This window comes from Rhinolophus sinicus, chromosome 3 (genome assembly GCF_057876585.1).
Source record: "Rhinolophus sinicus isolate RSI-liver-muscle chromosome 3, RSI-T2T, whole genome shotgun sequence".
NCBI lineage: Eukaryota > Metazoa > Chordata > Mammalia > Chiroptera > Rhinolophidae > Rhinolophus > Rhinolophus sinicus.
The window spans coordinates 53,539,539-53,554,900 of record NC_142503.1 but is presented as its reverse complement, the minus strand read 5'-3'; the positions used below and the strand labels follow the sequence as shown (position 1 = coordinate 53,554,900).

Here is a 15,362-nt window from a genome sequence, read left to right as displayed (position 1 = left end):
CAGTTTTTTTTGGCACCTCCGGTATATATCTAACGGTATGGTGTAGTCCATCAGACTCCATTCTCCCCTTCTCACATAGGGATAGAGTTAGTTATTCCTGGGCCCCTGGCTCCAAACTGGTTCCACGTTTCCTTAGCTCCTATGCATGTGACTCTCTAATGACCTAAAGATATTGGGCATATGTCCTCTCTTCCTTTGCTTGCAAGCCAGGGTATGGATACGGTAGTGCCTGAATATGATCTAGTAGAGCAACTATTTATGCCCTATTGACAAGTATGAGAATGTCTATTTCCCTATAACAATGTTTCCCAACATAGTTTATTAGGAATATTTTTAATTTTTGCCTATGTAATAGTAAAAAGTGGTGTCCTCGTATAGTTTTCATCTCCATTTCTTTTTTCATGAGAGGGGTTAAGCATATTTTTATATTTTATTAATTATTTATCAACTTATATTACATGCTTATTTTTATTTTGGGATCCATTTAGAATTAGCATTTGAACTATGAAGGAGAACCTTCTCACTGTGTATGACAAGGGTACGTTGACAGATTTAGGACAGTGGACTTTTAGTATGATTAAAGCCTCAAGCTAGTTTGGTTGTATGCATAAATCCCAGAAACTTCTAGTTCACTAAATGCTAATTTGACCCAGAGGATTGCATGGCCTTAAGGTCACTTTGTAAAGGATAATTGACTAAATCAAAGAGGAAACTACCTGATCAGAAACAAAGTGGTTTTAGGTATCTAAAGGGGGCTGACTGTGGACAGAGTACTGAGAATACTTCTGCTTTTCCTAGAATTTTATTTCTTTCTAAACCATTTTCTGTCTTCAAAATTTCCAGAAACTGCATCTCTTACTTTATCTTACCTATTAGGTAGGTACAGACAAAGAATAATTTCAACAAAAGGTAATGTAGCTCATGCTAACTGCTAAGAGTCAGATTCTATAACATACTTTGTGAGTAAAAAGAATTTTCAAATTATATGTGATAACTAGAGTTCAGATAAAAATGAAAGATAAATGTTCCCAATTTCCCAATAAATTTTGGAAAAGTTATATTTGCAGTATTTCTCCATTAAAAAGTACCAGTGATGGTCCTCAAACTTTCCCTTTCCATTTACTACCAACGCACCAGAAAGCTACGTGTATAATTTGAAAAGTTTCCTAGTTATGTTGCTCATCCTCTTCTCTCTCTACTGGCTCCCCTCACCAATCCCAGCCTCAAATTGCTGAACTAAATTCTTATTCTTAATCAGGAAGACAGTAAACTGTTTACTCCTGATTCTCTCTCCTCTACCTGCCTGTAAAATATTAATAAATAAAAATGGGAAAGACAAATGCCAGAGAAATTAAACATTAGGACTATTTATACGCTCTGCAGATACCAGGAAAATGTTTATCTGGTAAAAACACAAATAAAACCCTGAAGTAGGAAACAGGGCACACAAGAAAAGACCTAGGATATTTGTAACCCTACCTCCAAGTTTGTAACCCTACCTCAAAGACAACAGATCTGTGCTCAGACCTCTACTCAAATATTACATTTTCAGGGAGACCTTGTTTGACTACCCTTTTAAAAATAGCATCACCCACCCCCACCACCGTTCTCACTTCCCTTTATCTTGTTTCAGTTTTCTTCATAGCACTTATCACCAACTAATATAATTTATTAGATTTTTTTTTCGTTTTCTTGATTAGAATGTAAGCTGTATGAGAAAAGAGATTTTATTTTGTTCACTTCTATGTCACCCATGCTTGCAATGGAATTTGGTATATACTGTTCCAAAATAAACATTTGTTGAATGAAAGAATGAAAGAATGAATGAACGTATGAATGGCAGATTGGAATTCCTGATTGCTCTTTGTTCCCAGTCTCAGCCCTTTCCAACACATTGTGCAGAGTGCCAGAGTGAGTATTATAAAACAGTGCTACTCAAAGTGCGGTTCCTGGACCAGCACTATCAGCATCACCTAGGAGCTTACCAGAAATGCAGTTTCCCAAGCCCCACTCCAGGCCTACTATTCATACTCTTCATAAGTAGGAAATAAGGAACTGTATTTTAAAAAGCTCTCTAGATGATTTTTATGCACTCCCAAGTTTGACAAGCATGTCTTAAAAAGAAATATATGACCATGTTATTGACTTGCTTTAACTCTCCTCTTTTCCCTGGGAAAAAGTTTAGACTCTCTCACTTGGCCCCTCAGCTCTGTGAGCCCCAACCCATGTCTGTCCACCCAGCTTGGCCTTGTCATAACCCCCTTTACAGCTGAGTTCCAGTTCGCTCAGATTTTTTAAGTACTTTCAGTGAATTGTGTTCTCTCCTGTTTTACCTTTCACACGTTCTCTCTGCCTATGATCTGTTTCCTCTTCTTGGTCACTACCTCTATCTGCTTACTCTGTCTGGTTCATCATTTAAGTTGTTACATGTCCCTGTAGTGTATCTAGAAGCATCCCACACTTTCCTTTATCATAGTGTGTGTGTGTGTGTGTGTGTGTGTGTGTGTGTGTGTGTGTTTAATTGACTGTCTAAACACTAGACAGAATGCTCTGTGAGATCAGGTATTTGCTTATCATTTTATCCATGCTATCTGGCCCTTAGTGAGCATTCATTAATATTTCATGAATAAATAAATGAATACAGAACTGGAAATACATTTTTCTTTTTGCTACGAATGATGGTTAGAGATCAGTTGAATGTTATTTAGTTCCACAGCTCTGAGAGATCATTTATTATTTGTACTTTTTGGATTTATTTGCATAAACAACCATTTTGGAAGTTCACTTCAATCCCATGTACCTGATTTACATGTTGTATTTAAGTACTGCCTTTAAGTACTGGAAAATTTAGTACTGCCATTAATAAGGGAAGGCAATGTAAAATAAGTAAAACGAAATCAGTTCCTAAAGAAATGTGGAAGATTTAGCGTAGCACAAGCACCAGGTTTTGAAGGAAAGTGTTAAAAGGTCATTTAGAAGGCTGAAAAATAGGCTGGTTAGCACCAAAGCCTAATTGTAGAGACTAACAGGAATGCACAATTTGGCAGAGTTATTCTTTTACTCTTATGTATGGAAAGAGAGGAAGTAATGATGCCTTGAAGTGGCCACACTGCTGGTTCATCATATAACCCAAGGCCCTACATTAAATTAGAACAGAAGAAATCGCAAATGAATGTTCATATGTGTTATCGCTTAACCTCCTTTTTTATGTTTCCGCTCTAATAACAAGAGCTGTGGTACTGCCTTTCTTTTATATTTTAATTTCCCCAGCACACACTGCAGCCGAGGCTGCTGTGTACTACATATTGGAATGTTTAGTTAATCAGTTAGCTCTTCAGTGCAAGTGCTTTCCATACCTTATGCATTCATCTTCAAATGCTTAGGATCACCAGGGATTCTATGGTTATTTGAGCTGCCAGGAAGGAACAAAGTAAACTTGGATCATAAGAGACATTTTTACTCACCATCTTTTTTTGGTTTTATGTTTTTAGTTTACCATTCTTCGTTTGGGCAATATTAACTGAACTGGGATAATAAAGAGGCAGCTACATATTTGGAAAAGAGCCTGAATTTTGCAGCCACCCAAAATTCAGGCTCCAGCTCTGCTGAGTACTGAGACTTCAGGCTTGTTATTAATGTCTCTGAATCTCCATTTCTTTCTCATTAGTAAAGTAGGGCTAAGAATAGCATTTGTCATTAAGTGAAAATAGATACTGTGTGTAAAATGCACAACTCGTTATAGACTATTTAAAAAAAATTAATTCCTGTTCCTGCACCCCACTTTGCCCTTTAAGTAAGGAAAGAATTACTCATTATTTATTAAACTGACTAATGTAGCATTAGACTTAAGATCTGAATTATCAAGTTTAGGTGTTTCTATGTTTATTAAACATCATGACTAATTAACAATTCTTTTTCTACATATCTACAACTTAAAAATCAATCCCACGTGTGTAGAAATCTTTCTAAATGCAAGTGCCAAATGTGGGAAGCAGCACATAGGAACACAAATTGTGTGCCTTTGAAGAATCAGATTTTGGAAAAGCTTTTGTAGAAGAGAAATGATAAACAAACACCTGAGAAATAGAAAACTGGAGGTATCGTATTGTGCTTGCACTGATTTCTTTTAGAATCTCTGTCCTGCATGGAATTTGTATGCATCACACTATTTCCCAATTATTCAGTGCATCATCTTAGGAAAGCACATACTTCTCTTTGACCCCAATTATTCTTTGTAGGGGACATAACTTAGTTTCTTCCAATCCAGTGTGATAGACAAATATTGTAAGATCTAGTCAGGCATCTCACAAATTCATTATTCCCAGAAGATAAAATTGCATGGATTATTACAAGGAAATTGCAAAAATTATGTGCCATATTGATGGTGGGTCAGAAACATCATTGTATGTATTTGGTGACTATATTTTCTAAACCAAAAATTGGGGCCCACTCTCTAGAAATGGAAAAAAAAATATTTTAAACCTTCATGGCTTTACATAATTTGGTAAACACCTAACCTCTAGGAAAATACATTTAGCATTCGAATGAACAATTGGGAGCTGACCTTATGTCAGATAGAACTGTGTGTGGTACATGCATGTGCCCATTTGCAGATAGTTATGTGGTCTATTGTCTCCAGGAGGGTTTGTCACAGGCTAGGATAGCCAGGACTAAGCAATGTCCAATAAGTGTTCTTCATGCAGTGCGTCACATGACTCTTTTAAGGACTGAATTGGATCCACCCAACAAAATATTCTCTCCAAACAAGAGTTTGACTCAGCTAGTATTCCCACACAGAATTGAGTTTCCTGATGCGTTATTTTAGAAATTCCTTTTCCCATGCATGATGTCTGGAATTGTCAATGGGTTTCATCTATGTGATAAATAATATAGCAGACAAGGCCAGCCTTGCCCAGTTTTCCAAGGTATTAAGATAAATGCTTTATGGTGGCATAAAGCATAACAAAGCATGTATCTTCTTGTAAATAAGAAGACAGGATGTGAAAGGCTATTCTTGCTCTGGGCCTGAGGACAACCCTCAACACCCAATCAAGCTAACTCGCATTTCAAGGTCGGGTAATATTTAAAGTAATATGTGCTATACCTAGAAATGCATTTGGAAAGTGAAATTTGACAAACACATAGAGAATATTAAACTATTTTGAAAAATGTAAGACTCTACCCACCTCTTAGATTTCTTAAATTGTTCACCATCTCCCCTCCCCCTCCCCAGAAATGAAGTGAAGAACAAACATCCTTTTGTCTTTCCTATTAAAAGATTCTAAAAAATAACCAGAGTTTTAAAAATCACACCTAATTAGTTTTTCCACATTGATCCAGAAGCTTCAAATCTCAAAAAAACAAAACTGAAAAAAAAAACACACAAAACAAAAAAAAAACACCCTGGTTTGAATGCAAATTCTCTCTCTCTTCCAATACTTTGAATCTCTCTGGTGACTTTTAGCATACTTCACTGAGCATTTCAACTCTTTGAGGCTTCTCGTTTTCTCCTATAGATTATAAGCTCCTAGAAACCAGGAACTGTATTTTATTCATTTAAAAAGTAATTTCTTACTGAGACTAGCTTGATGTGATCTTATAGCAGGAAAGTAAAAAACAGTAAATATTATTAAATGAGTATATTAAAATGAAGTAAAACCATTTGGGGATATGAAGCAAAGACTTGAATCTACAGAAATCCTATTTTAATTATGTTCCATCAAGGTCCTGGAGTTTGGTCACTGAGTGAACTGAATAACAAAGGATTACTATGTTCGTTCATTGTAAGTTATGGGAAAGATCATAAATTATCTTGATTACTCATTTCCTCTAGTCACTGTAGTACTTCCAATATGGGGAGAGCTTTTCTGTTGCTTTTCTTTAAAGTTGTGAGATGTAAATGGGGGAAAAGAACCTGAAGTTAAGGTTGTTTAATAATCATTATTTAATACGTATATAAAGCGTAAACTCACTTATAACCATTTTAATAACCAATTGATCTCAAAGACCAAGTTTAAAGATGACTCAGAATTCTTAGTGACATTTTGTAGAGGAGTGGCTGGTGACCCTAGGAGGTTGTTTATTTCTGAAGTCACACAGGATGTTCCCCATATATCTGCTGAGTGTACAAAGGTATGTAACAAAGGCCCCCTGTTCTTGAGACTGAGATTGAAAAGAAAGTAAAAGGGAAGAGTCTCTTTAATTTCTGAATGATTTCTACTATCACATTCTCTCTAATGCAATTGAAAACCTTAAAAGGTTATGTCATTTCCAGATTCCTCTTTGCCTATACCAAATTCACCCACAATTTTTTTTATTTTTTATTCATATGCACATTCATTAGTGGAGACAAATGGCTTTATTTTGTTCTTTAGCTTCTTATCTATTTGTATATATTTTTAGATAGTTTTTTTTTAAAGTACTTAGGAAAGTCTTATACAAAATAAATGCTGAATAAATATTTCTGAACTATTATCTGTAAACCTTTTCTGGAAATATGCCTGTGGATTACTGCTCTGTGGCTGTTAATTGCCTCATTTCTTTGTCTTTGTTCTCATTCCAGGATCCTTTGGCATCTGCTTCACTTCATTGTTCTCTCATTTTTCATTTTTTTCACATAGGCTAGGCTAATTAACTGCAGCATTGTAAGTAGCAAGGATATTAATTCTGTACAATGCATTGAAATATACTTCATATGATATTATATATTTATGGATTTTTTTTTTAATTCTATGAATTTTTCTCCTTATTCTTCCCTTTGAAGATGGGAAAAGATCATTGTAAGGAACCTGAACTATGGCCCAGTTGCCTCACTAGTAAGTATTCCCATGAATTTTACATCTCTCATTTTTGAATTTTGGATGCTGTAGATATGTTTCCATTCAAAAGCCTACTTTTTATTGTTGGTGTGTATTCCCTGTTTTCCCCTTTCTCAGTTCCCACACCTTGCTCGGGGACTCCCCTCAAATGATGGATTTACAGAGAAACCTGTTAACAGGGCAATAAGCACAACCTCCCTTTTAACTACTGCCTGTCAGCGCTCCCACCCAAGTGGTATGAGGTCTCCATGTGGGTCGTTTTCTCTTTTCCTTTCTTTTGTCTTTATCGTCCAGAGCCCTTTTCACGCATGGTGACATCTCACACGGGGACATCATCTGTCTTCAGACGGACCTCCAGGGACCCTGAAATTTGCTTCCTGCCACTAAGATTTAGCAAAAATTAAAGGAAATAGAATTTCTACATATGAGTGTCCTCGAATTCGGAAGCCAAGGAAATATTTTCTGCTATTGCTAGACACAGACTGAAGAGAACCCTACTCTGAACAACCAGATGTTTGTGAAGAATGTGGAGCAACATTGGATAACAATTACCTTTCAGGAGATATGTTCAAGGACTCCTCACTGCCTTCTAGGTCATTGTCTTGTCAGAGGTAGATGTAAAATTTAACAGATTAGGGCTGAATTGTGAGCTTTGGTAAATACGCTTGGTATTGATACTTAGGGGTATTAGTGCTGCTTTAAATTCTGCATTCTTAGCTCTTATCTCTTGTCCATTCTTTTTATGTGACCTGATCTCAGTCTGTCTGAATATCTCTTTTTCTTTCTCTCTCTTTCTTTTCTCAATAGACCTTAAATAATTAAAAACATGGTGTAACATGAAACCCATTATTTTCAATAGTTTTTCTTCACCCTTTTGTGGTAGATATTTAGTGGAGGAAAGAGTAGTTAGGGCCAGCTCAAACAGTACACCTATTACCCTTATTAGTTAGGGCATGATTTATATTTTAGATATTCCTAAAGATAAAAATCAAATAATTCCCAAACTACCAGCTTTAGCTCACTTGATCAGGAGATTGACTAGAGAGATGAACTCGGAGGAGAATTCTGTAGTAAGTCGAAGTTGCTTGATCAGATACATTTGCTAACTGTGTTGAAAGATCAGCCCAGGCTCTCAAATGACAAAGCATAACAATTGGTGAAGAACTTTTATAAAAATGTGATTATCAAAAAGTAAAATAACCTCTGAGAATTATAACCTGTACCTACCCTGGTATTTTAAATAGTTGATAGACATCTTTGTTCATTATTGCATGGACAAATGTTTCTCATAGTTGATTTATGTGAGGGACAGAAGTAATTTGTTTAAATACTCCAAAGAAGTCATAATAGGCTTTCAAACCTATAATGGGTTGTCAAGAGAAATAGGTTACTAATAATCTGCCATTAAACAGTGCAATAATAAAAGGCAGAGTTAAAAAAGACTTTAAACATGGGAATTGCCCAACAATGTATTCTACCTAAAGCTAAATGACCATCAGGCACGGATACTGCACAGTATAGTCTCACACTGGTTGGGAGGCTGTATTAGAAGATGTTTACTCAGTTTGATTAACACTGTCTGATAAAGTTTCCAAATTCCTTGCCATTTTCTGTGGACAAGTTTGGACAATGCAACATTCAAAATTCAATATAATATTGTAGATATGCTCTAGCTAGGGAAGAATACAAAATTACTAATATACAAATGATCTTTTATTAATGTACTCCAAAATTATGTTAGGTTTTAAAATAACCAAACAACATTGCCAATGCTTAGTGAATTTATGATAAATATTTATGATAAATTAAAATCCTCAGATTTGTTTTCTCATGAATTCAAAGAAACCTAGCTCCTCTATCCTGTTATTGTATAATTGAGTTTTAAATTCTGAATGTAAGTTGACATACTTATTGCTGATGAATTCTATATTATGGATTCTGATGTCAAGATAATTCTCCATCTTGAATTACCTTATTGCATTAAGTATTTCTCCCAGCTTTGTGTCATTTCAAAATGTAACAAAGACATCTATATCTCTCAAATTGCTGATAGAGGTTGTATAGAACTGAATCTAGTGACACTCTCATGGAGTCTTTCCAGAGGAAATTTTTTATCACTCTTCTCCATACAGCAAATTCTCTGCAAATAACCTACAATTTTTAAAAGAAAATGTGTTTCCCTTTAATCCCTACAATAACTCTTTATCCATTTTTGAAAAAGAGCTTAAAAATAGTAATAAGCACTTGAAGTGAGGATTTCCTACTGGGTGGTTTTTAGGTTGAAAAATAGAAGAACTCAAATAGGGACCTCCTACCTACTCTGGGTTAATCAATAACCTTTGGTTTTGCAAACACATCTGTGACTGTTAAGAGTGAATTGAAATGCATTAGAAATGGCATTGCCGGGTGACGATAAGGCTGCAAACCAGAGGTTACTGTCTCCTGCTTCCCTGGGCCATAGTCGCGCCTTTTGGTCCCTTTGAAAGCCTTTCACATCTGGCTGGTTCTGAATAAATCCACTGTCAAACCATGGCTGCTGTGGTACCTGGTTTCTTACGAATTAATTACATGTTCAGAACAGAGGACTTAGGGGTGTCTGGGGACTCGTGGCAGAGTTCACACAGCCTCTTTTAAACAAAGGAGGCTCTGTCTTTCCTTATGCTCATGCTCTTAACGAGGAAGTGAGTTTGATCACAGGCCACATTAGGGATCTCTTATTTAACAGAGCCAGTGGTGACTGGATCAACGTTTTTCTAAATAGCATCTTGTGTGTTAGCCATAAGGGAGGTTAACTTTGTTCGATTTGGCTTTTAAATATGGTTCTTATCACTGAATAGCCTGAGAGAAAAGAAAATGACATGACTGTGTTTCCAGGGAGGAGTGTGTGTGTGTGTGTGTGTGTGTGTGTGTGTGTGTTGTTAATCACAAGAAGTCGGAGAAAGGCAGAGGTGCTCATAGGACAGGAGAACTGGAGGCAAACTAGTCGGTAGCAGAGTGTAATGACTATATTTGCTTGCTGTTTTTACCTCTAGCCAGGATTTTCTATTTGAAACACTGGAGGACATTTGTGCAGGCTGAAAGGACAACTCTAGATGAAAGTGAAATGCTTTGTGATTCTGAGAACCTAAGTCTCTGAAACCTAGGATTTTTAAAAAATCATCCACATTATGTTTAAGAACCACCGATCTTGAGAAACAATGGCTCTTTGGTCAAGTCCTTTCCTAAAATCAAGTCAAAGTAGCAAAACCACAAAAGAAAGTCAACACGACTGGATTTTGGAGCTTGATCTCAGACTTGGAATTTAGACGGCGCTGCTTTTCCATTACCATCAACATGGACTGTATCTGTCTAATAAATCTATAGCCATACTTGCATTGTGCAGGGTGTTAACCAGCACAAAGGGAAAGGGAACACTCAAAGGATTGTCACCAAAGATCAGGTCCTTGTATCATCACAGGAAGGCATTCCAGGATGTAAAAATTGTAATCCATGCAAACAAAGCCAAGCAACCTGTAATACAGAGTCTCAGCTCCCACTCCCCATATAAGAACACAGAATATGGTGAGGCCAAAAAGAAACACCCACGGAGCCATAGATAGGGGAGTCATATCACTATACTCTCGCTGGGGGCTGGGTTGGAGACACAGGAAGCAGGAGCCACACGATCCGCAACCTGCCATCCACTTCTCTGCCAACCAACCTTACTTACTAACTGCAATCCGCCATGCTAACTGCAATCCATGCTTGCTAGCTTAGCCATGGCAGTGGCATATCAGTGGCTAATGGCTAACCGGTAACAGCTGATGGCCATCTACTACCCGAGCCAGCACCTTTCCACGTGAGGCCTACAGCCTGGAAACTGCTCTTTGGGACTGTCCCCACACTCCATCCCTACAGGGTCTTGCCTCACAATCTACGTGACAAGAGTCTTCCGCAAGGGGCCCTGTGTCAGGAACCTAGAGGTGGATGCAATATCCTGGGCACAACCAGACATCCTGGGCACAGCCAGGGTTCTCAGGGTACCACCAATGTCAACTAGGGCCAAAACCCTCTGCACATTAGAAGGGCACCAATGTATGGACAGTTCCATGTGGGGCCTCCAGTCCCCGCTCATCCCCTCTGACCAGGTACCTTGCCCCACCCCGCCCACTAATCAAGCTGAAAGGAGTCGGCCTTAAGTGGCCGCATGAAATCCTGGAGGGACACAGTTTTCGCTTTCCCATTCTTCTCATTTAGGCTTCGCCGGAATTGCTGTTCCAGACACAGCTGTTTCCAAAATTCCAACAAAAGTGTATTGGGTTGTCGGTCTATTTTTTCCCCGATCAACCCCTGCTGCCATGAGATCACGCCACATCTGCGTGCGTGTTACTCTCTGAGGCTTGCGACCTCGCCCCCTTACTTTTGATTTGGGCTTCCAGGTCTCGACCTCTTGGACCTTCTGTCTTCCTTTGCTACTGGCTTTCTACATCCCCTAGGGTGGCCATGGCAATGGTAATTTAATGGATCTGCCGCCCCACATAAGGTGTAAGAATGGCAATCAAAATGGCAACCAAGGATCCAAAAGCACTTGCAGGGGCAGTATCCCAAACCAGATCTCTCATGCTGTTTGTAAAACGTTTGTCATCCGGCCCCTGCATATTAGGGTTGAACATAGCATGTCTCATACCCATTTCATGGATGATTTGAGTAAGTTCCGTATACGACTGCCATTTACTCACAGTGTTTGGCAGCTCACCAGCCTGTCCCCATACTGTGCGTACCGCAGCAGTGAGCCACTCCATTAGAGTGTGTTTGCCCTGGTCTTAGGCCAACCTATGGCAGTTCTGTAACCTTTGTCACAGGGATGGATGCCCCGACATGAAGGCTAGCTTTTCCATTTTGCCTGGGGAGCAGAGAATGCTGTCTACACCCTCATCCCATAAACGTAGTAGCCAAGCCGAGACTGGCTCTCCAGGGCGCTGTTGGCACTGCCTCCCCAGCTCCTGCAACTCAGTGTGAGTGTAAGGCATATAGGTTGTGAACTTTCACAGCTGGGTTACCAGCAGCAATGACCCCGGGGCCCAAATGTTGCTCATGCTCTACCTTTTGCTTTATGATGGGCTGGGTGTGGGGATTGGGAGCTACATGTTTCCACTCGCATCATCTGCCTCTGCCTCAGAGTCTCCACTGTGGGGCTAATCCTCTAACAGGGGGACCCGAGCTTCCAGCACCTCCCACCGGGACACCTGGTCCCACACCTGGGCTATTCCAGGAAGTGCTTCCTCTGAGATATGATGCACCACAGTGAGAACCTCCTCGAACCAGCGGTCCCAAGCTCCCAGCACTTCCCCCCACGGCTGCTGGTCCAGCACCTGGGCTATTTCATTAAGAGCATCTTCCGTGCTACGCTGCAGTGCGGTGAGGAACATCCAGCCCACACGACCGGCTGTACCCTTTGCCTCCTCCCGTAACCGCTCAGCTAGAACCTACAGGGCCCTCTCCACGCTGGCTGGAGAGCCATCCATGTCCTCCCACCCCTCCTCAGGGGTCCAACTCCTGAGAACAGTGGCTACCAGGTACCACACACTGTGTGGGGGCCACATGTCCTCCTGCCCAGAGTCAGACACCATTCCTACCTGGCCGGAATCCTGCTCGTCATGCCAGATGTCCGAGTGGGTGGGGGCCTCGGTGCAAAATGTTCACAACTCTAGGAGTCCATGGCAGCAACAGACCACCAAGAGGAAGATGACACTTGCTTTGGTCAGTAGGGCAGCATGCCATCCAGAGGCTCCAGAGGACCACCAATTCACCGAGGGGTCATGCTTCTCCCAAGCAGATACCATTTCCTGTTCCTGGCGCTGCTCCTCAAGGGCTTCCTGAGACTGAGTGGTCATATGCACTAACTGCTCCACCATCCTTTGGACAGCTCTGGCCGGCACTGTATCCTGCTCGCGAAACTGAGCTTTCATACGTATAAACTGCTCCATTACCCCTTTGAAAATTCAGGTCGGCATCATACCCTGCTTGCTGCGCCATGTGTCAATGCAGGGTCTCTGGTCCCGCTCCCCGCACAAGAACACAGGATATGGTGAGGCCAAAAAGGAACATTAAAGGAGTCATAGATAGTGGAGTCATACCACCATAGTCTTGCTGGCGGCTGGGTTGGAAACAAAGGAAGCAGGAACCGCACGATCCACAACTTGCCACCCGCTTCTCTGCCAACCAACCCCTTGCTAACTGCAATCTGCATTTGCTAGCTCAGCCACGGCAGTTATATCAGTGGCTAATGGCTAAGTGGTTACAGCTGATGGCCAACTAGTCACAGCTGATGGCCATCTACTACACAAGCCAGCACCTTTCCACGTGAGGCCAAGAGCCTGGAAACTGCTCTCTGGGACTCTTTCCCCACACAAGCCCAGCATGCAGAGGATTTATTAAAAGAAAGAAAATAGCACAGTACACTCTCAAGATGGTATGAGAGTGGGCAGTTCAGGGAAAAGGGCAACCTCAACCAAGAACAAAGAAATTTAGGATTATATTTGAATGAGGGCATGAAACATTCAGGCGTGGCGTGGCAGATATTCCCAGGGCAGTCCCAGGGAGGGTTTCTACTAACCACTCCTTCCTGTCTGGAGATGGGATTCCCTTGTAGAAACTATCATGGGGATACAGGGGGTGGAGACTTTTCCATGACTGCTAATAGTGTTATAAGTCATTATAATTATCTGTAGCTGCACCTTTTCTTAAGAATAATCTCATCTCTTTTCTGTGTGTCCCATACTTTCTCCTTCCCTTCTTCCCCCGTCTCCCCACAGCCCTGTTCTTGCCCTATGTTTTCTGTCTACGGTAACAAGGTGGCTAAACATATGTATGAAATAAGTAGGAATAAATAACACATCAACTATAAACAGCTGGCCGAGTGAGGCCATTAAGTTCTGAAGGCACTCCAGACTTCCCAGTAGCTCTTCAATCCCCAAAACTAGATGAGTGAACGTTCCCTACTCCCCACTTTCCAGCTGTCAGAAACTCTTGTCAGAGAAGAAAAACATCTAGAGGCAAAGAATTAATGGGAAGGAAGAGGTACGGGGTGTGAAACGCTGGATTGAGCTATTTCAGTCCTGCATATTGAAGCTCCTTTCTTTGGTGACCTTAATTGTGCTAGCTGAGTTCTTTCTAAAAGTAAACTTGTGTGCATTTTACACAGGCACTATGAGTTATGACAATGGAAGGAAGGAAAGTCACCCAGACTGCTGCTCTTTCAGTTCTCTTCTTTCATGCTGAACGTAATGAACAAACAAATAAAAAGCTCTGACTTCTGAAAGTTCTTTCATAAATTCTCATAGTAATGCATTAGTGAGAAAAGCAACAAACAACACTAAAAAGGAGGCTGATGGGTGGGTTTGTTTTCTGGTCTGCCTTGTATGTGATGCTGTGTTAATTGTACAGCTGAGTTGTCTCTGTCCATGTGTGAGAAGACTGGCCAAGGGATGCAGATGATGAATTAAAAGGCTCTTTCATTACCAGAGTCTGGAATTCAAAATGGACTTGGAAGTGGACCGAGCCTAAACAACTTGGAAAAACAAATGGGAGGCGTGGCTCTTATGTGTAATTATTACTTTTTAATTTTGCATTGTTTCCTAAGTAACTAAACAAGTTCACTTTAGCAGCTAAGCATGCACTTAGAGTCAATTCTCTTGGGGTCATATTATTTCAATCACCTAATTTACTGAGATTGCCCTTTGCCAAAGACCAGAGGGATCCTTGGAAGTAATTTTGGATCACAACCAAAAATCTAGACGACCTGGCTTTTTTTTTTTTTTTTTCCCCCAATTGCAAAGCACACTGAATTATAAGGAACTGAGAAGAGATAAGTAAGAGTTGAGAGACTGGTGCAAAAATGGAATACTTTTTTTTTCTTATAAGCACAAAAATGCCAATTATATATATTGAAGTGAGAATTTAGAATAAAACAAAAGAAAAAATGTATCTGAAGTTTTTTTTAGATTGGTCAAGTTATAAGCTAATTATTCAGAAAAATTAAATAAATAAAGACATAAGACAAGCATTAGCAAAGCAGAAAGTTAGTGGCAAAGTTGTTGATAGTCTCAGGGCTGCTCCATGACCCCACATGAGGCTGGAAATGTACATTGGATTTCAGCCTGAATTACTCTCCTCTTTTGGCTCCACAGGGAGAAAAACTATTTGGCATCTGTTCCAATTCAGTGTTGGAAACTGCTCTTTCAAACATCATTTGTATGTGTCTATGCACTTGCTACTGTGAAAAACAACTTTAGAAGACCTGGCCCTTCATTGTATGAATATTGCTGTGGTTTACTATATGTTGGGATTTTAAAATGTTGGGATTTTAGGGGATCCATATGCAGCATCCTTCTCTTTGCTGTCTGAATTCTGAACCAAAATTGGGAGATAGAACCAAGAGTCAGACACATGCAGGTCAAAGTGTCATTTTTGTTATTGATAAACTGAACAATGTGCCTTTAGATCTGCAGCCAAAAGGGCTTATAATTGTATAATCCAGCATTAACCAGAGACATCCAATAGTTT

General features: G+C 39.9%; 1 long non-coding RNA gene across 2 annotated transcripts; it reads left to right on the top strand.

Annotated features, from left to right (window-relative positions):
• The first annotated feature begins 5,505 nt into the window (after positions 1-5,505).
• Positions 5,506-9,290, top strand: LOC141570417 (uncharacterized). Of its 2 annotated transcripts, XR_012494422.2 has the most exons (4): positions 5,506-5,783; positions 6,563-6,644; positions 6,764-6,815; positions 7,113-9,290. It is a non-coding gene; the product is annotated as an uncharacterized LOC141570417 (long non-coding RNA). The 2 variants fall into 2 exon arrangements; XR_012494423.2 differs by lacking the exon at positions 6,563-6,644.
• Positions 9,291-15,362: the final 6,072 nt, after the last annotated feature.